A 20,796-nucleotide genomic window follows, 5' to 3' on the forward strand; every position below is an offset into this window, starting at 1 on the left:
CTCTTGCCTATTATCTATATACCTAATTGCAGTCATCCCTATCGGCAGAATCTTTTTCCATTCCTTTATTAGCTTAGTTCTTGGAATACTTTCTGCTACTTTATGAATATAATATTTTGTATAAAGAGAAGTTATGTTCTTACCATAGCATTCCATGTGAATTGTTCATCTTGCCTTTGTTTTTACACACAAGTTTGGAGCCGAGGATCGGCTCCGAGTCGGCCGCTTCACAAGCTCTGCATCTGAAAGAAAGCTCGAGGCACAGTTGATATCCCATGATCCTCCTCTACTATACCTCAGATCTAGTTTGCAAGACGACTCCAGAAAAAAAACAGTACTCAAGACTGCGTCTGACTCGCATACAATCAAACCTAATAGAAACTGAATACTATAAGAACCACCCCTAGATAGGCAAATAGAGAATAGGCCGCTTACTGAGGACTTGGTAGAGAAGGCCATTTAGACAAAACAATCAGACACTAGTCATACCCGTTCTTCCAGAACGTGGAGGGGGATGGAGGGAGGGATTGTAAGAACAAAGGCGAGATGAACAATTCACATGGAACGTTATGGTAAGAACATAACTTCTTTATGTGAAATTGTTCGATCTCGCCGTTTGTTCTTACACACGGGTAGCATCCCTAGCTCCGTTACCCTGGGTGACTTATGGAAGAACGTTCCTGAGTACAGTGGAACCAAATGATGCTCTGTCCTTGGAGGACCTGTCAACTTTGTAATGAATGACAAAAGTATGAGGCTTTGCCCACGTATCCGCTGCACAAACAGTATCCAGTGGAAGAAGAGCGGCATGGGCAGAAGACGTAGAGACGCCCCTGGTAGAATGAGCTTTAGGTTTGAATGGAAGTGGTTGCTTTGAAGCAGAATAAACAAAATTTATGCAGTCCGAGAGCCATTTGGATAATGTCCGCTTGGTCACTGCCATGCCTTTCTTATTTTCTGCAAAAGACACGAACAGTTGTTCTGATTTTCTATATATAGTCTTTTGTCCTGTCCAGATAAAATCTCAATTGTCTATGCACGTCCAACTTGTGTAGCATGTATTCCAATTTGTTTGAATGATTTTTGAAAAATGTGGGTAGTTCAATGGATTGATTTATGTTAAGAACTGAGCATACCTTTGGAAGAAAGGTCGGATTAGTACGTAAGGAAACTCTGTCAGGGTGAAAAATCATGTAAGGCGGACTGACTGACAGTGCTTGGAGCTCTGAAATTCTCCGAGTCGAGGTAATAGCGATGAGAAACAAGGTCTTCCATGACACATATTTAATTGAACAGGTTGACGCTGGTTCAAAAGGTGGTAGCATAAGCTAAGACAACATTAAATTCAAATTCCATGGGGAGATCGGTTCACGAATGGGTGGTCGGAGGTGGAAGGTACCCTTCATGAATGCTCTACAAAGCCTGTGAGACATGATTGAAGAATCCCCTTCACTTACATGAAAATTTGATATGGCAGCTAACTGTACCGTTATCGTAGAAGTAGAGGCTCCTTCGTGAAACAGTGTAGATAAAAATTCTAGAATTTTGTGTATCGGGGCTGTCAAGGGGTCTAAACCTTGTGTAGATGCCCAGCAAGCAAAACGTTTCCATTTGCTCTTGTATAGTTTCCTGGTAGAAGGTTTGTGAGAAGAAAGCAGAATGTGTTGAACTGAAGGAGACAAAAACTTCGACCTGGCTAAGTTGGGATGTGGAGCAGCCAAGCTGTCAATTTGAGGGATTGTAGGGACGGATGAGGAACTCCCGACGAGTGAGTCAAAAGGTCTGGCTCCGGGTCCAGAATCCATGGTTCCTCCATCAGGTGGGCATGAAGAAAGGGAAACCAGACCTGTCGAGGCCAGAATGGTGCTATGAGTATTGATTGTCCTTTCCAGGTTCCTGGCTTTCTGTAGAAATTTGGGAATCAAGGGCACAGGAGGGAAAGTAAATAGGAGACCCGGGGGCCAATCGTGCACTAGTGCGACCCTGGGGTCACCCCCCAGAGGGGGGAGAAGGGCAAAGTAGCTTCTGCATTTGGCATTCAAGGGGGATGCAAAAAGGTCGCAGCAAGGCTGGCCCCATCTGCGGAAAATCCTTTCCGCCACTAGGTTGTTCAGGGACCACTCGTGAGGTAACAGGATGGCTCTGCTCAACCTGTCCGCAATGACGCTGGATGACCCCGGAATGTGCGTTGCTATCAGAAAATGACCTGTGGACGCCGCCCATTGCCAAATTCTCAGGGCCTCTCTGCATAATGGGTAAGATCTGGTTCCGCCCTGCTTGTTTATGTACCAGACGATTGACATATTGTCCGTCTGAACTGCCACTGTTCCCAGAGGTAGAGTCGTGAAAGTGTTGCAACGCTAGGAACACTGCTCTCAGCTCCAGAACATTGATATGCAGGTTGTACTCTATCTTGGACCACTCTCCTTGGACTGTTCTCCCCTGAAAAAGCCCCCCCCCCCCACCCCATCAGGGAAGCGTCCGTGGTTACTGTGGCTATAGGGCTGGGTAATACAAACGGACAACTCATTGTTAGGTCCTGGCTGTTTAGCCACCATTGAAGATCCCTCTTGCAAGATTCTGTGATCGAAATATGGTGAGATAGAGGGAGTTGCTGGAATGACCACTGCGTGAAAAGTAGCCACTGGAGGATTCTCATGTGCATCCTGCCGAGGGGAACTGCAATCAACGTGGCTGACATTAAGCCCAGCACTTTTAGCACTTGTGCCGCAGAAACTTTTCTGTTCTGAATCAGAATAGCGACCTGGTCTTTGAGGGTTGATACTCTTGTTTGCAGGAATTTGATTAGCCTTGTAGTAGTGTCTAATTCCGCCCCTATGAATGAGATATACTGTGAGGGCAATAAGGCATATTTTTTCGAAACTGATAGAAATCCCTAAACGGGAACAAAGGTTGATCGTGTATTCTCTGGCTTGCAGTAGACAATACCTGGTGGTGGCGGTGAGGAGTCAGTCGTCCAGATATGGAAACACTTGGAATCCTATCTGCCTTAGGTGAGACGCCACTATTGCCATGCATTTGGTGAACACCCTGGGGACGAAGGTGAAACCAAAGGGCAGTGCTCAAAATTGGAAATGACTGGCTCCCAGCCGGAAGCGCAGATCATCCCAGGAAGCTCTGGCCATTTTGATATGGTAGTAAGCATCTCTGAGATCTATAGAGCACATCCAATCCTCCTTCTGTAGGAATGGAAGGATCGATTGTAGTGTGACCATCCAGAATTTTTCCTTCTTCATGAAGATATTGAGTTTGCTGAGGTCCAAAATTGGCCACCAGTCCCCTGTTTTCTTTGGAACTAAAAAGAACCTTGAGTAAGTTCCGGATCCTATCTGGTCCGCCGGGACTGGTTGGATGACTCTTTTTTCGAGCAGCCTTTTTATTTCTACGGCTGCTTGAATTCGCAGACTGGGTGGAACATCTGGAAATCTCCTTTGATGGGGGGGTATTGTGATAAAGGGAATATTGTATCCTCTGGTTACTATGCTTTGTACCCAAGAATCTGTGTAAGACTTAGCCAGGCGTTTGGGTATAAAGCTAAGCGACCCCCAACTGCCTCCAGAGTATGACAGTCGGGCCTTCCTTCAGGAGTGCTGGAAGGGCTTTCCAGGGACGCTATCCCTGTTGCCCTGGTTCTGCAGACCCCCTCTGCCGCCTGGGCGGCGTCTTCCATTTCTGCCTCCTACTCTGCCTCTGGAGGGTGCGTCGCTCTGTGTGGGCTGGTAAGATCCCTGAGTTTTACGGAACCACATTTTTCCGCCTCTTTGCCCTTTGGGGTATGGTCTGGTCAGGGCAGAAAAACAGACCCCTACGGCACACAGGGTCTTACCTTCTTGCTCACACCGAGTGAGAGTCTACTTTACTTTGGGACCAAACAGGGTGGCACCATTAAATGGGGCACTGGTAAAGGAGCAAAGGTGCATCCAGGATTGTCTCCGTAGAGCAATCGCTAAAGCTGCAGCCCTACTCGATCCTTCGGCTGCATATGAAATGAGCCTCATGGACGAATTTACTATTGACGTGAGGGTGTTAAGTTGTGCTGTTACCTTTTCAGAGACAGCAGCATCTGTGTTACCCTGGAGATTATCTCCCAACTCCTTAATGATCTCTCTGAAGTCGTGTAAAATGCGTGAGGTAGTTCAGCGAACGCATGGAAAAAGTTGCTGAACTGAAAACGCACTTCCTGTATCTGTCCATAGTCCTGGAATCCTTATTAGGAGGATGAACAGAGGAAGATGACTCTGACATTTCCTTCTTCGTGGCTACCGCTACCACCATAGCATCCACTGGAACTCCTTTTGTAAGGTAAGCCTTGTCTCGGGGAGCAGTAATGTATTTGTTCGGCTTCCTAGGGACTGGTCCACTGTATCTGGGGTCTCCCATGCCCTTCGAGCTATCAGCTCCATCACCTCATCGAAGGGCGGGGTCACCCAGGAGGTAGAAGGTTGAGCCCCAAATGCCTTCAGCAACACCGATTCATCCTCAGTGGGGGCAATGGTCTGCCAATCACCCCCCTGTTTCAAAATCTGCAGAATGTCAGCAAAAGAGACATCCTCTGAGGGGGACAGTGGGGACCCCTCTGGCTCCTCCAAATCGGTGTCTGATGTGAGTGATTCTTGTGGAGAATCAATGTGCCTCCTCTTGCACAGTCTTTTCCTCGGGACTTCATTAGAGGGGACATCTGGCGAGGCTTCCGAGGAACAGGGGACACCCTCTGGGGTTGGCTGAGGCATTGGGTCTCTACGCTTGGTTGGGATCACTGGTACAGAAACAGAACACGGCCCTTTAGGGAAAGGAGAAGATGACTCCGATGAGGTGAATGTCTTTTCAGACAAGACCTTCCTCATAACGTCGAAGGCACCGGAGCCCCGGGCTGAGGACTCCACCGGATCCGAAGAACACGGTAGTTTCCCACAGACCGGGACCACGGGCTCCGACCCCGAGAATGGAGCCGAACTAATCTGAGCTGAGGCCCCGAGGGGAAGAGTCGGAACCGAAAGCTCAGTTTGACTCTCGGCCCCGGAACCAAGGAGAGACCATTGGCTCCGTGACTCCTCAATGGGCTCGAAGGGAGTCGAGGTCAGTGGTGCCGATCGCACAAAAGTAGGCTTCAGCATCGAGGGTTCTACGATCATCGGTTCCTCTTCTGCCGGCTCCGAAGACTCGAATGGTCTCGGAGGAGGATCTGCTGGAGATACAGGAAGGGCTTCCAGTTTCGAGACCAACTGGGACAAAACTGCAATTAACTTGGACAGAGCCGTATTCTCCATGAGCTTCTGTACCACATGATCCACGTCAGTATCCGATAAGGGTCTGGAAGAATGGGTTGAAGGAGCCGAAGATGTCACCGACCGAAGGATCGAGGGTGGAGGCACCTCCGACACCAGCTCTAAGATCTGGGGCTCAATAAGAGATAATCGCTCGGTGCTCAGCCCTGAGGTCTGTGAAGCTGGCGACTGAACCTTAGAAGATGTGCTCGGAGCCGATGACTTGGGCTCCGACACCTTCGAAGTCTTCGACCCCTTCGAAGACTTAAATGTCTGATCAGCCTTTTCCAAGGCTTCTTGAAAATCAGGCTTTAATAAGTCCCTCTCTATCAGCTTCCTGCGCCTTTCCATCATGACCCTTCCACTGAAGGAGTGACAAATAAAACAGTCCTCCTGCAGGTGGAGAGGACCAAGACAGTAGACGCAGAAAGCATGGTTGTCAGTGATGGACATCTTCTGTCCACACTGACACCTTTTAAATCCAGACTTAATTTTTTCAGACATAGCTGAAAGAAACAGTTTACTAAGCAATCAAAGGTTATAACAATAACTATAGATATATGAATAAAAGACTATGATATATATATATATATATATATATATATATATATATATATATATATATATATATATGGGTCTACTTCATTTGGTCGACAACTCAAATGACTGACACTCATTTGGTCGACAGCTCATTTGGTCGACAAAAAGTATTCAAGGCAAAAACATGGGATTTGCCCCCCAACCCACTGTTGTGCGACCGTGGAGTTGTAATATATAGTTGGGGGGGTGAGGGGGGCACAGCCCCCCATATTAGGGGGGTATGGGGGGGCGAAGCCCCCCACCTAGAATGTTTGTCGACCAAATGAGTGTCAGTCATTTGAGTTGTCGACCAAATGAAGTAGACCCATATATATATATATATATATATATATATATATATATATATATATATATATATATAAAATGAGTAAATATCAAACACACAACTATTAAATAGCTAGATACTAGAAAAAAGTTTACTAAGTTCTAAGACTACTAACTGTCAGAGCCCTGACAGAAAAAATAGGCCTAAGCCCAAGATTATCTATATAAACCTCTAAAGATAATAAAACCTGGCTAAATATACACACACACTAATGTAAGTATAATACTAGTAAAAAGTTTTAAACAGTTCTAATATTAGCAAAAATTAGAAAAAAAAAATAGCAAAATTTTTAACTGGCCCGAGCTCTCTCGATGCGATCAGCTGCAGTGGAAAACTAGATCTGAGGTATAGTAGAGGAGGATCATGGGATATCGACTGTGCCTCGAGCTTTCTTTCAGATGCAGAGCTTGTGAAGCGGCCGACTCGGAGCCGAGGATCGGCTCCGAACCCGTGTGCAAGAACAAATGGCGAGATCGAACAATTTCACATTTATTGTTATTCTCCTTAAAGGTCTGCATCCAAAAACCTAGCCATCCTTGTTTCTTGAGCTTATCCTGTGTTTCATCATCATCCGTTTCCACTTTGAATTATAATTTTTTTCTTGTGCTATGTATAGGAGGCTTAACTGTGTTGCTCTGAAATATCCCTTCGAATTGGGTAATCCCAATCCACCTTGCTCTATTGGAAGAATCAGCTTATCCCACTTGACTCTTGCCATTTTCCCTCCCAGATAAAATCCTTTAGCTCTTTATTAATTGCTATCCACATCTTCTCTGGTTGATAAAAACATGCCTGACTTGTGTATAAGACTAAAGGGACTAAAAACATTTTAACTGTTTGTATCTTATTATTGATAGCCATATAACAAAGCTTCCATTTTTGCAGTTTCTGGTTTATTTTTTGTTTAGTCTCTTCCTACATATCATTAGCTGTCACACTGGAATCATTTAATCCATACACCTAAATACTTCATTTTATCATGTCACCATAAATATGGATATTGCTCAACCAATTTGTGTGTGGTTACATAATTTACCGGTATTACCTTTGTTTTAGCTTCATTAATTTTGTATTGGAGTCTGCATGTCCTCCCCGCGGTCGAGTGGCCTCCGAAAGACATGCGTGAATGGGCGTGCCTTTGCTGAAGGTTGGGCATCGGGCTGGCAACTCGGCACCATAAAAATCTACTGCCAATTATTAGTGGACCGGAGTTCCACTGTGGTGACCCCTAACCGGGAAAAGCCGAAAAGACAAACAACAATTTTGTATCCTGAAAAGATTTGAGACTGTCTCAAAATATTCCACAGCACTGTAATATCCCTTTCTGTTTTTTTTTTCAGGTATAAAATATTATCTGCAAATAGAGCCAGCTTTTCTTAACTACCATACCAATTATATCCTTGGATTTCTGAGTCCCTTATTTTTCTTTGCCAGTGATTCTAAATATAATGCAAATAACAAAGGGGAAGGAAGACACCCCTGCTTGGTTCTTCTGCTCAAGCAGAAATTATCAGAGAGGACCCCACCCACTTTAATTTTCACCTTCAATCTCTCATATAGCCTCCTAATCAACCTTATAATTTTGTCAGGGAATGCAAATGAATGCTTCCATTGCCCTGCTCAGAAAGTCACAATTTACTCTGTCAAATGCTTTCTCTTTATCAACACCTACCAACAACAGTGGTATTTTCTTACATTTTGCTTCCCTTTGGATCATCAGTTTTCTGTTAATGTCAAATGTTTGCCTCCCCCTCCTCAAAACCACACTGATTCATATCTATCAATTTTGGCATCATTTTTGCCATTCTTTTAGCCATTATAGACATAAACTACTTATAATGTTGGTTTAAGTATTGAAAAGGACCTGTATGTATCTGGACTGGATGGATCTTTACCCTTTTTAGGTATTTTCTTCCAGGATGTTGGTACTTCTTCTCCTCTTAAAATACTGTTAAACAAAACCTTTCAGATCTTTATCAGTTTTTTCCCTCCTAGCTTCTAAACTTCTACAGGAATACCATCTGTTCCTGGGGACTTGTCTCATCTCTTATCCTGTTGGTAACTGATCCTCAACTACCTCTAAACTTGGCATATGTAATTCTTCCATAAACATTTCCATTCGTACCTTTTCTTAATTTCCATATTTCTCTTCTTTATACAGACTTCATAGAATTTCTGACCTATTTCTAATATATCTGGCATGGCTTACTGGTAAATCACTTTGTATATGGTGTGCAGGGTCCTGGCTTTGAGCCTTGCAGAGGCTGTTTATTGAGGGTGGGAGGTTGGTGTAATGGTTAAGGTGCTTACCTTAGAAACACAAGGTGTAGGGTTTGATTCTGACATGGGGTAATTGGCTAGGCTTAAAATGGCCCATAATGGCAGTTAGTCTAGTACTAACCTATGACCCTATAATACGTCTACAGGATTTCTTATTTTCCTTGCTGTAGGCTACCTAAGTTTGACAACAACCCTTTCTACTTTCTGTTGTCTGGGTCATTGTGCTGAATTTTTTTTGTGCTCTAGGGTTATTATCAAAAAACAGTTGCTTAACAGCAGTCTTTCTAAACTCATACATATTATCAAGGTAATCCCTTATTTTCTGTTTTAACATTCTGTAGTTGTTCCTCCTTGCTCTGTGGGATTCCCCCTATTTTGCAATGCTTTAACATTTGTCTGTCCCTCTAAATAATTCTTGTTACTTCTTAACCATATCCCTATTTTTAAACTCCACTTTAATTTTAACCATCTCCTTAGGTATATTTTCAGAACAAATTTCTGTCTTCTTTAATAGCTCCTGAATAATGTCCACTACTCATTCCTAAAATACCTCTCTTTTCAATAGATAGGTGGGAAAGCACCAGTGTCTCATTTTTATTTCATTACCTTGTGTTTTTATTTTAGTTATCATTGGTACATGATCTGAAATAGTTACTAGGTACACAACAAGACCTTCAATTAAATGCACATGTTCCTGTGAAGTGTAAATTCTGTCTAGCCTAGCCCGTTTTTTGTATCTTGGGAAATAATATGTAAATTCACTCTGAACTCCTAGTACTGAATTCACATCTTCCAATTCAAATATTTTAATAAATGTCTTCAAAAATCTACCCTTCTTTGTTATATTTCCCCTTCTGGTCCCCCCAGAGACATCTTCACTGATTGCAGATCAAATTCCAGTCCCCAGCTATAAGTAATCATCTGATGTTTTAAATCTTTGTTTATTCATTACCATTGGGACTTCGGTTCCGTCCTTGGAACTGATACGGCCATTTCCAAGCTCATGCCAGCCAAAAACTCTTAGCTAAGACCTACCCATAAATCCCCTCTCCTAGTTACTCCAGATCTCATTTGCCGTGTTCCTAGTCAGATGTGCTAGCCATCTCTCTCAAAGCTAAGTAGAAATTTGTTAATTTTAAGACAATTTCTCTTCAAAATTATTTAATTTTTAGTCAAGTTAGCCCTTTCTCACTGTCACCTATAACCTAGGACTATTTCCTACTCTTTTCCTTGGTAATTTAATTTTTCACCTTTATTGGTACTGTCCCTCTCTCCTGTCTTTGACAGGTCTTTTCTTTTTACTAGTGGTATTTTTTAAAATAATATCATTGGTATTTTCTACCTTAATTTTTCTATAGGATAGCCTTGTTGCCTTACTATGTCAGACAAAGCTAAGTTGGGATTTAAACAGTGTGACAAGTGTGGACGCAAGATGCCTAAATCAGATACACATGTTCGTTGTGTCTACTGTTTGGGTGTGGATCATATTAAAGCTGACTGTGACATTTGTGCTAGTTTTAGTAATTGTACACTAGCAGAATGTAAAAATAAACTTATCTTAAAAGGATTACTCAAGACACCCTTTTCAGAGGCTCTATCTGGGTCGGAGGTCTCACCCCTTCCAAAGACCAAAAAACATAAGGAAAACGGATTACTCAAGACACCTTTTTCAGAGGCTCTATCTGGGTAGGAGGTTTTACCCCTCCAAAGACCAAAAAACATAAGGAAAAATGGATTACTCAAGACACCTTTTTCAGAGGCTCTATCTGGGTCGGAGGTTTCACCCCCTCCAAAGACCAAAAAACATAAAGAAAAACGGATTACTCAAGACATCTTTTTCAGAGGCTCTATCTGGGTCGGAGGTCTCATCCCCTCCAAAGACCAAAAAACATAAGGAAAAATGGATTACTCAAGACACCTTTTTCGGAGGCTCTATCTGGGTCGGAGGTCTCACACCCTCCAAAGACCAAAAAAACATAATGAAAAATGGATTACTCAAGACATCTTTTTCAGAGGCTCTATCTAGGTCAGAGATCTTACTCCCTCCAAAAAATAAAAAACATAAGGACAAACTGAGTCACTCGGTTCCTGCATCTCTGCCAGTTATGGAACTGAGTCGGCTCTGTGCTTCACCGGGGCCCTCAGTACAGACCTCTTCAGCACCAGGCTCTGTGTCTTCTCCCTCGGTGTCATCCAAGATATTCACCCCTATTTCGGTTCCAACCATGGCACCACTGACTTTGGTGCTGTCTTTGGATCCGACATTGGCACCGATGATTGTACCTGCTTCTGCACCATCCCCAGCCATGGTGCCGACAGTTTTTTTAGCTCCATCAGATCCAAAACTCGAATACCTGCCAAGGACAAGATACTTCCACTCTGGTGCATGCTGTCTCAGTTCCAACAGCAGTTTTTTCCCTGTTGACACCTTCCACCCTTGCTGCATTGACTCTGGTGGAACTGATGCTCTCCCGAAGCAGTGCTTGGATTATCCACACCTTGGTGCCTAGCCCGGCACCTATTTTCTTGCTGGCTCCATCTATGTCTATGGTTCCGATGGCTTCCAGTTCTCTCAGAGCTCCTCACCTGGAAGTGGACTCCTCACGGCGCGTTGTGACCCTGGTTCCGAGGTTGTCCCTCCCGGTTCTGGACTCCCATCTCTCCTCAGGTGGGCCTGCTGTACAGGTAATGGACTTCCAGTCAGCAGCAATGACATCAGTATCAGAACCCTCCCCTAGCATGTACCTCTCCCAATCCTCTATTTCGGGACCCCAGGCACGGGAGTCACAAGAACCCTCTTTGAAGGGAACCCCTTCTCCGGAGTCCTCCTCAGAAGATCCCAGTGGGGAGCCACCCCAGAAAAAATGGTGCAAGAGGAAGCACCTTGATGCACCAGAGGAATCTATCACTGAAGACACTGATTGTGATGAAGGGGAAGGGTCCCCACGGTCTTCCCCAGACAACACCTTATTCGGAGACATTCTCGAAATCCTCAAGCAGTGGGGAGATTGAAAGTCCTATAATGAGAAGTTATGTACCTACCATAACGTTCCATGTTAGTTGTCTTCTCTCGCCTTCTTTCTTGCTTGATGGGTTCGGAGCCGATCCTCGGCTCCGACTCGGCACTTGCTAAGCTCGAGAGTCACTTTTACCAGCTCGAGGCAGCCCCATATCCCATGATGCAAGGCGGTAAGTACCCAGATCTCGTTTGATGACAAAAGGGCAATAGCACCTAGCATAAACACTTCCCAAAGGAAGAAAGAAGAAAGAAAAACCTGCAGGATGGAAGAAGGACCAGCTCTGTATGGTCTTCAGCATCATAATTCCTTGTAGAAAAAGGTCTGTCCAGGCCTGGGGGAAGGAGGGAGGGTCAAGAAAGAAGGCGAGAAGACAACTAACATGGAACGTTATGGTAGGTACATAACTTCTCAATGTTAAGTTGTCAATCTCGCCTTCATTCTTGCTTGATGGGACCATGTCCCTAGCACCTCTATCCTGGGTGGCTCAATGGAACAGACTCTTGAGGACTGTAGAGCCAAAACTGGCTCTGTCCCTGGAGGCCAAGTCCAATTTGTAATGGGAAACAAAAGTATGAGGAGTGGCCCAAGTGGCCGCTGCACAAATAGTGTCTAAAGGAAGTCTAGCTTGAAAAGCTGTAGAAGTAGCTAAGCTTCTGGTTGAATGTGCTTTAGGTTTTGAGCACAGCTGTCTTCCCCTGAGCCGATAAATTTCAGAGATGACAGAAGAAAGCCATCTAGATAAGGTCACTTTTGAGACAGGAAGGCCTTTCCTGTTATCAGCATAGGAAACAAAGAGTTGATCGGATTTCCTAAATTGTTTAGTTCTGTCCAAATAATATCTGAGTTGGCGGTGGACATTAAGATAATGTAGTTTTTGTTCCGATCTGTTTGAATAGTTTGGAAAAAATACAGGGAGATCAATGGATTGATTCAAATTAGTCTTTGAGGCGACCTTAGGCAAAAAGGTCGGATTAGTTCTCAATGATACTCGGTCTTTGTGAAAGACCAAATAGGGGGGGCGAACAGATAGAGCATGAAGTTCAGACACCCTCCTGGCCGATGTAATAGCTACCAGGAATAAGGTTTTCCATGAAAGAAATTTCAGGGAGCAAGAAACAGCTGGCTCGAAGGGGGGAAGAATCAAGGATGTCAGCACTAAATTTAGATCCCATTGAGGAGGAGGACTCCTGACTGGAGGCTTCAGGAGGAAAATTCCTTTCAAGAAGGCTCTACAAAGCCTGTGGGACATAATATTGTGATCTGCGAACCTGACATGAAAGTTCGAGATAGCAGCCAATTGAACTCTAACTGTGGAAGAAGAGGAGCCTGCTTGAAAAATCTCCGCTAAGAAATCCAAAACTGCCTGAACTGGAGCAGTGAAGGGATCAATATTATTGGCTTTAGCCCAATAAGAGAAACGTTTCCATTTGCTTGTATAAATCCTCCTGGTAGAGGATTTTAAGGAAGCTACTAGAATGTCTCTAACGGGGTTAGAGATCAAAGGAAGCCTGGCTAAGGAAGGAAGTGGGGCAACCATGCTGTGAGGTTGAGAGAAGGGATAGACCGGTGCAGCTGACCGGATTGGTGAATCAGAAGATCTGGCACTGGGTCCAGATGCCACGGCTGCACCAAAAGGTGACGATGGAGGAACGGAAACCAAATTTGTCGAGGCCAATAAGGAGCAATGAGAATCATTTTGGCTCTCAAAACGGTTGCTTTCTGGATAACTTGAGGGATCAGAGGAAAAGGAGGAAAGGCATAAAGAAGTCCCTGGGGCCAATCCTGGGTCAGAGCGTCTCTGGGGGGATGGCCTGGCAGAGGGAAGAGAGAGAAGAAGTCTGGGCATTTGCTGTTTTGGGGAGTAGCAAAAAGATCGCAACATGGGCGACCCCATTCCAGAAAAATCTCTTCCACTATAGACTGCTTTAGAGACCACTCGTGAGGCATGAGAATAGCTCTGCTCAATCTGTCCGCTAAAATGTTGGTTTTCCCAGGGATGTGCGTTGCTACCAGAAACCGATGAGAGGAGATCGCCCATTGCCAAAGTCTGAGCGCTTCTCGACACAAGGGGTAGGACTTGGTTCCGCCCTGTTTGTTGATATACCAAACTACAGACATGTTGTCTGTGTGGACTGCAATTGTCCCTACGGGAAGAAAGTCGTTGAGGGCTTGCAACGTTAAAAGCACTGCTCTCATCTCTAGGACATTTATGTGCAGGTGGTATTCGAACGGTTGCCACGTCCCATGAACCATCCTGCCCTGATAATGACCCCCCCACCCTATCAGGGAGGCATCCGTGGTGACAGTGGCTACCGGGGATGGGGATACAAAGTGTCTGCCTTGGTGAATCTGGGGAGAAGTGATCCACCAAGCAAGATGATTCTTGCAAATCTGTGTCACCAGTATTTGGTGACGCATTGGAAGTTGTTGGTAAGACCACTGAGTGAACAACATCCACTGAAGAAGGCGCATGTAGAAGCAAGCCAGGGGAAGAAGAGTAATGGCCGCAGCCATGAGGCCTAATACCTTTAGAACCATTCTGGCCTGTACTTTCTTGTTGGCTAGAATGATCCTGACATGACTTTGAATGTCTGAAACTCTTTGATCTGTAAGGGTAGCTGACATCCGAACAGTGTTTAAGTTTGCGCCTATGAAGGTAATAGACTGGCAGGGCAATAAGGATGACTTTTCGAAGTTGATCGAGATGCCCAAATGAGAACAAAGCTTTATTGTGTAATCCCTGGCTTGAACAAGCTGATGCCTGGTGGTGGCTGAAAGGAGCCAGTCGTCGAGATACGGAAACACCTGGAATCCTTGACGTCTCAGGTGAGCCGTGACCACTGCCATGCATTTGGTGAACACTCTGGGGGCTGTAGTGAGACCAAAGGGCAGGGCTCTGAACTGGAAATGACTGGACCCCAGCCGAAAGCGGAGAAATCTCCTGGAGCGTCTGTGAATTTTTATGTGATAGTACGCATCCTGAAGATCTATTGAGCACATACAGTTGTCCTTCTGTAAGAAGGGCAGAATTGACTGAAGAGTGACCATTCGGAATCTTGTCTTCCTCACAGACTTGTTGAGTCTGCTGAGATCCAATATTGGTCTCCAGTCTCCCATCTTTTGGGGACCAAAAGAACCTTGAGTAGATTCCGGCTCTGAATGATCTGTTGTAACTGGCTGAATGGCTCTTTTTTGCAGTAGTTTTAAGACTTCTAACTCTGCAATTTCCCTTAGACCGGGTGGTACATCTGGAAGGGAATTTGAGGGATAGAAAGGACTTTCCTCGAAAGGAATTTTGTAACCCTCGGATATGATCGACTGTACCCATCTGTCTTGAGTGAGGGAACGCCAGGCTTCTGGGTACAGCGATAGTCTTCCCCCAACTGCCTCCAAGGAGGGACAGCCGGGCAACATCTCAGGGATGCTGAAAGGGTTTGTCAGAGAGAGACTCTCTGTTTCCCTGGTTTTGTGGACCCCCTCTGCCTCTAGAGCAGCGTCTGTTGTTGTTATCCCCTCTGCCTCTAGGGGTAAACTGACCACGTGAATCCGGCGTGACTCCTTGGGATTTGGGAACCACATTTTGCCACCCTTCTGTCCTTTGGGGTAAGGTCTAGAAGGGGTGGAAAAACGGACTCCTACGGCAGAAAGATTTTTGCCGTCCTGCTCACACCTGGTCAACGTTTCCTTCACTTGAGGGCCAAACAAAGCTGACCCATCAAAGGGAGAGTTTGTGAAGGACGCCTTAAAGGGATCTGCAAAATTACATAGCCGCATCCAGGCTTGGCGTCTAAGAGCTACACCTGTACCTGCGGCCCTACTCGCTCCATCAGCAGCATATGATATCAGCCGCATGGAGGAGTTAGCAATAGAGTTAAGGGTTCCTAGCTGCGAAGCAATTTTTTCTTGAGCCCCTGCAGCTGTAGGATCCTGTACTACTTCACCTAGCTCCTTAAGGATATCCCTCTGGAGTCTGGTGAAGTGACATAGGTAGTTCAGCGAACGCATAGCAAAGGTCGCTGAAGAAAACATCCGCTTACCATATCTATCCATGGTCCTAGAGTCCTTATTAGGAGGATGGACAGGTACGGAAGAATCTGCAAGTTCCTTCTTAGTGGCAGCCGCCACCACCATGGCATCAGCGGGGACACCTTTTGTGAGGAATTGCTTGTCCGGCCAGGGCAGTAATAAATTTAGAAGGCCTCCTAGGGACTGGCTCTACAGAGTCAGGAGCAGCCCACGCCTTCGAGCAATAACCTGCATAAGGGGTCGAAGGCGGAGACACCCAGGAGGTGGAGGGCCGAGATCCAAACGCCTCCAGGTATACTGACTCATCCTCAGAGGGATTATTGGTGGGCCAGTTTCCCCTCTGTCTAAAGAGTTCTAGGATGTCTGAGAAGGAGACATCCTCAGAGGGGGATCTTGGGGATCCCTCTGACTCATCTAAGTCAGTATCTGAAGTGATAGACTCGGGGGAGTCTACGTGTTTCCTCTTACAGGTCCTCTTCCGTGGAGGATCTCCCGACAAATCAGGAGAATCCTCGGAAGAGGGGGATATTCCCAGTGGGGAAACCTGAGGCAGAGGATCTCTGGGTCCGGGAGCAAGAGAAGTGGCAGAGATGTCAACAGGCACTATAGAGGGAGGAGCTAAGGGAACAGACTGCTGGCTGAGTCCAGTGGCCAGCACACTCTTCATCACATCGAAGGCTCCCCTCCCAGGGAGGTCCGAGAGAACCCACTCCGAAGAGCTAGGAACTCCAGGACCCACTGAAAAAGAAGGCTCCGAAGCAGATGTCGGAGCCGAGCTCACCAAGGCCGAGGCTCCAAGGGGAAGAGCGGGGTCGGACAAGGGTCCAATGCCACTCACCCCCTCGGAGGAGACCAGGGAAGCCCGGCCACCGAATCCCTCTAAGGAAGGTCTCGAAGAGGAGATAAGAGTAGAGGCTGAAGGAGCAGAAGGGGGTATCTGTCCCTCAGCTGTAGCAGAAACTATTCCCGAAGACTCCAACTCCAAACTCTGGGGTAGAGTCGAAGGAGGAACTGCAATGGGGTGTGGACTAATAGTCGTCTGCTGAGACGGACTATGTAGCATTTGGGCCAGTGCCTGTGATTTTAGTAATCTACTGACCACTCTCTCTAAATCATGGTCAGAAAGCCTGGATGACCTTGAAGATCGGCTCCGATGGCTCCGTTCGAGAGGAGAGAAGCCGGAGCCGAGAGTATCGGCTCCAAGGAAGGGGACCTAGACCTCTTCCTCGAAGGAACCATCGGAGCCGATGAAACCACAGAAACTGTCGGAGCCGACAACTTATCGGCACCGACAGGTAGCTTCGATGCATCGGCTCCAGCCGGAGCCGATACAGCCATAAAAGTAAGGGTGTCGGAGCCGATCGGAGCCGACACCGATGCCTGAGCCATATGGTGGTCGGAACCGATCGGAGCCGACACCGAAGTTGTCGAACCAGAATCGGCACCGATAGCCATCGGTGCCGAAGGTTTGTGTAAACCAGAATTGGCTCCAGCCGGAGCCGATCTCGACTCTGAAAGAGTCGGAGCCGAGGCCACAGGCTTGGACACAGAAGCCTGGGCCTTGAAAGACTTAGAAGTCTTAGATGGAGCCGACTTAGCCGGAGAGCCCTCCGGCTTAAGAAGGCCCCTCAAAATCAATTTATTTCTTCTCTCCTGCAGGACTCTCTGGCTAAAAGAGTGACATATAGCACAGGAGTCCTGCAGGTGAAGAGGCCCCAGGCAGTAAAGGCAAGAAGTGTGACCGTCTGTCAGAGACATCTTCTGACAGCATGAGTCACACTTCTTAAAGCCTGAGACCCTTTCCTTAGACATGGTGAATAATACACACACACAACACCAGTCCAAGAAATTAAATTATATATCCCAAAAACTATCAATAACACACACACACACCCTAACAAGGGGGGGGATGGGATGGGAGAAAGTCTGACTAAAAGTTTTAAGGAGACAGGGAAATTCTAGTCAGAAAGGGACTAAAACTGTGTTAAAACTATTAATTTTAAAGTTTTTGAAGAAAAGGGGCAAAAATAGTAATGTAACAATCACTTACCAGGAGCTGGTAAAAGGAGGACCTCATCAGCGAAGCGGCAAACGAGATCTGGGTACTTACCGCCTTGCATCATGGGATATGGGGCTGCCTCGAGCTGGTAAAAGTGACTCTCGAGCTTAGCAAGTGCCGAGTTGGAGCCGAGGATCGGCTCCGAACCCATCAAGCAAGAATGAAGGCGAGATTGACAACTTAACATCCCTTCTTCTGAGGAATCGGTGTTCCTGCAGGCCTTCTGTGCCCAGCCATCTACTTCCTGGGTGACTCCACCGGCAGATGACTTTGTTAAAATCATTGTGCAGCATAACTGGAAGGCCCTGGACAACGTAGAACCTGTCACTCAGAGGCCAGACAAAAAATGTTATCTACACCTGAAGACCAGCCCCACTGGTCCTAGCAGTTGATTCTATGGTCATAGTGGTGGCCACCAAGAGGGAACTGGTAGAAGATAGTTCCACCATCCATCCTCCAAACAGAGAGTCCCAGACCATGGACAGACTAGGGAAACGGACCTATGCTTCAGTGACATTCGTCATTCGGTCACTGTACTATCTGGCACACTTTACTCACCTCCAAGGAGACCTAAATTCTGAAATGTCTCCATATTTGGTGGGGTACTGCCTGATGAGGCACATGATACTGTCGCCATGCAGCTAGCTACCCTCGAATCCATCTTGAATTCCTCGATGCGTTTGATATCTCATTCCACCAGGGGCAGCTCGAGCTGCCGCATCAGGCTTTGTCATGAGACGTAATGCTTGGATGCGGTTGTGACTTCACAGACCCCTTTAAATCTTCCTTCATCAATGCACCTGTCGACGAATCTGCACTTTTTTGGACCCAAAGTATGAGACACACTTACACATAGTAAGAAAGAAGTTAAGACCTTGTCTGCTGTGGGCATACACCTTTCCAACCCCCAGAGGTCCTACTCCCGGAACCAAAAGGGAGGAAATGTGTGGTTAGGAAATCCCAAGGACCTTTTCGGGACACTCATGGTGAACAATCCCCCCCGGGGCAGAGTGGGCAACTCATATGGAAGACGTTGCTTTCGGGTAGAGGGGGTCTGCGTAACCAGGGCACTAGAGATTTTTTCTCCGGCAAACCCTACCAGCACTAATGAGTAGCGGCCCGATTGCTTTCCTCTGGAAGCAGTCAGGGGTAATTTTTCTCTGCAGCTACCAGCCTGGCATCTTATTACTACCGATGTTTGGATGCAGAGAATAATATCCAGAGGCTACCAAATACCATTTGATTTAGCTCCCATCCCCGATGTACCACCCAATCAGAGGGAATTAGCAGCCTTAGAAATAGAAAAGCTGCTAAGGAAAAGAGTCATCCAACCAGTACCACCAGACCAGGCAGGATCCAGGTTTTACTGGAGGTTCCTTTTAGTGCCAGAAAAGACAGGGGACTGGAGACAGAGACCAACCCTGGATCTCAGCCTATTGAACAAATTTATCAAACTTCAAAATGTCTGGATGGTCACGATACAGTCCATTCTTCCCTTCCTAGGGAGGGTAACTGGATGTGCTCGATAGACCTCCAGGATGCGTACTACAACATAAAGATGGATCACCGCTCCCAGAGGTTTCTCCACTCCCAGCTGGGAGACAATCACTACCAATTCAGGGCACTGCCATTCCATCTCCCAAAAGCCCCTTGAGTGTTCACCAAATGTATGGCAGTTGTGGTAGCTCATCTTCATCTACAAAGATTTCAGATGTTTCCCTATCTAGACAATTGGCTCCTTACCACTCCAACCAGGAATCTTCTTACACTCAAGTTACGCTCTCAGCTTGGGGATTATAATCAACACGGACAAATCTCAATGTCTCCAATGAAGACACTGGAATTCATTGGAGCGGTCTTCGACACAACATCCTGTTAAGCTTCTCTCCCCCCTCACAGGTTTTCGAACATAACACACCAAATCCAAGACCTTCTACCTATGTACCAGCATGTTTTGTACTGCATCTCTTAGGCTCTATGGCAGCTGCCATTACACTGGTACCACTGGTGAGACTGCACATGAGAATCCTACAGTGGCTCATTTCTGCACAATGGTTGTTGCTAATTTACCCACTCGACCACATGATACGTCTTTCAAACTGTTGCAAGGAAGAAATGTTATGGTGGATGAACCCACAAACGAATCTTTGGTGCCAACCATCCTGTCTTCCCCAGCCCATGGCCACAGTCACCACAGATGCTTCCCTGTTAGGATGGGGGGGGGGGCATTTGCAGGGAAAGACTGTCTAAGGCACCTGGTCCCCCATGGAGGCCAATTTTCACATAAATGTCCTGGAACTAAGGGCAGTTCTCCTAGCATTGCAAGTGTTCCATGCATCCCTACCCTCTGGGACCATTGCAATTCAGTCAGACAACATGTCAGTTGTCTGGAATATCAACAAGCAAGGCGGAACCAGGTCTTTCCCCCTGTCTCGGGAAGTCATGAGGATTTGGCACTGGGCAATGGCTTTCCAACCGCTTCCTTATAGCAACACACATTCCCGGGAGTTCCAACCTTATTGCAGACAATCTGTGCAGGAACATGCATCACGAGTGGTCCCTCAACCCTGTAACAGCGGATCGGATCTTCCAACGCTGGGGCAAGCCTTGCTGCGACTTGTTTGCTTCCCTCCCAACCTACAAATGCAGAAGCTACTTTGCCATGATCCCCCCTCAGGAGGAACCACCGAGGGATGGTCTAATGCACAAGTGGCCACCGGGTCTTCCCTATGGCCTCACCTGATTCACAGTCCGTGGATCCTGGATATACCTCTCAACCTGGAAACATCAAAAATCTGGACAAGGCTAATGAAAAATAGGTACAAATCTGTATGCTGATTAACATCCAATTTGCATACATAATTACGTAACCCCACCCACTCCAGTGGAATTGTGGGATACCAACTTTCAAACACAAACTGAAGAACAGGCAACCAAAATATGGCACCAAAGTCCCACTGAATGCAGCCATTCCAATGTCCCATTACCTGGCTATTTCGCCCCATTTACCCTAAACACTAATGTGTGCATACTGCTTACTTCTACAATGATTATTTAGATTTTATTTTTACAGCACAACAATGCACAAACACTAACAGACATCTGGTAAACAAAGCAATACTGCCTCACAATGAAAATAGACTTGGCATTAAAACTTCTCTACCCTTGAAATTCACATTTATTGAAATAGCATTGAAACCC

The sequence above is a fragment of the Protopterus annectens genome, chromosome 9.part0 (assembly GCF_019279795.1).
Source record: "Protopterus annectens isolate FY-2018-M chromosome 9.part0, PAN1.0, whole genome shotgun sequence".
Classification (NCBI taxonomy): domain Eukaryota; kingdom Metazoa; phylum Chordata; order Ceratodontiformes; family Protopteridae; genus Protopterus; species Protopterus annectens.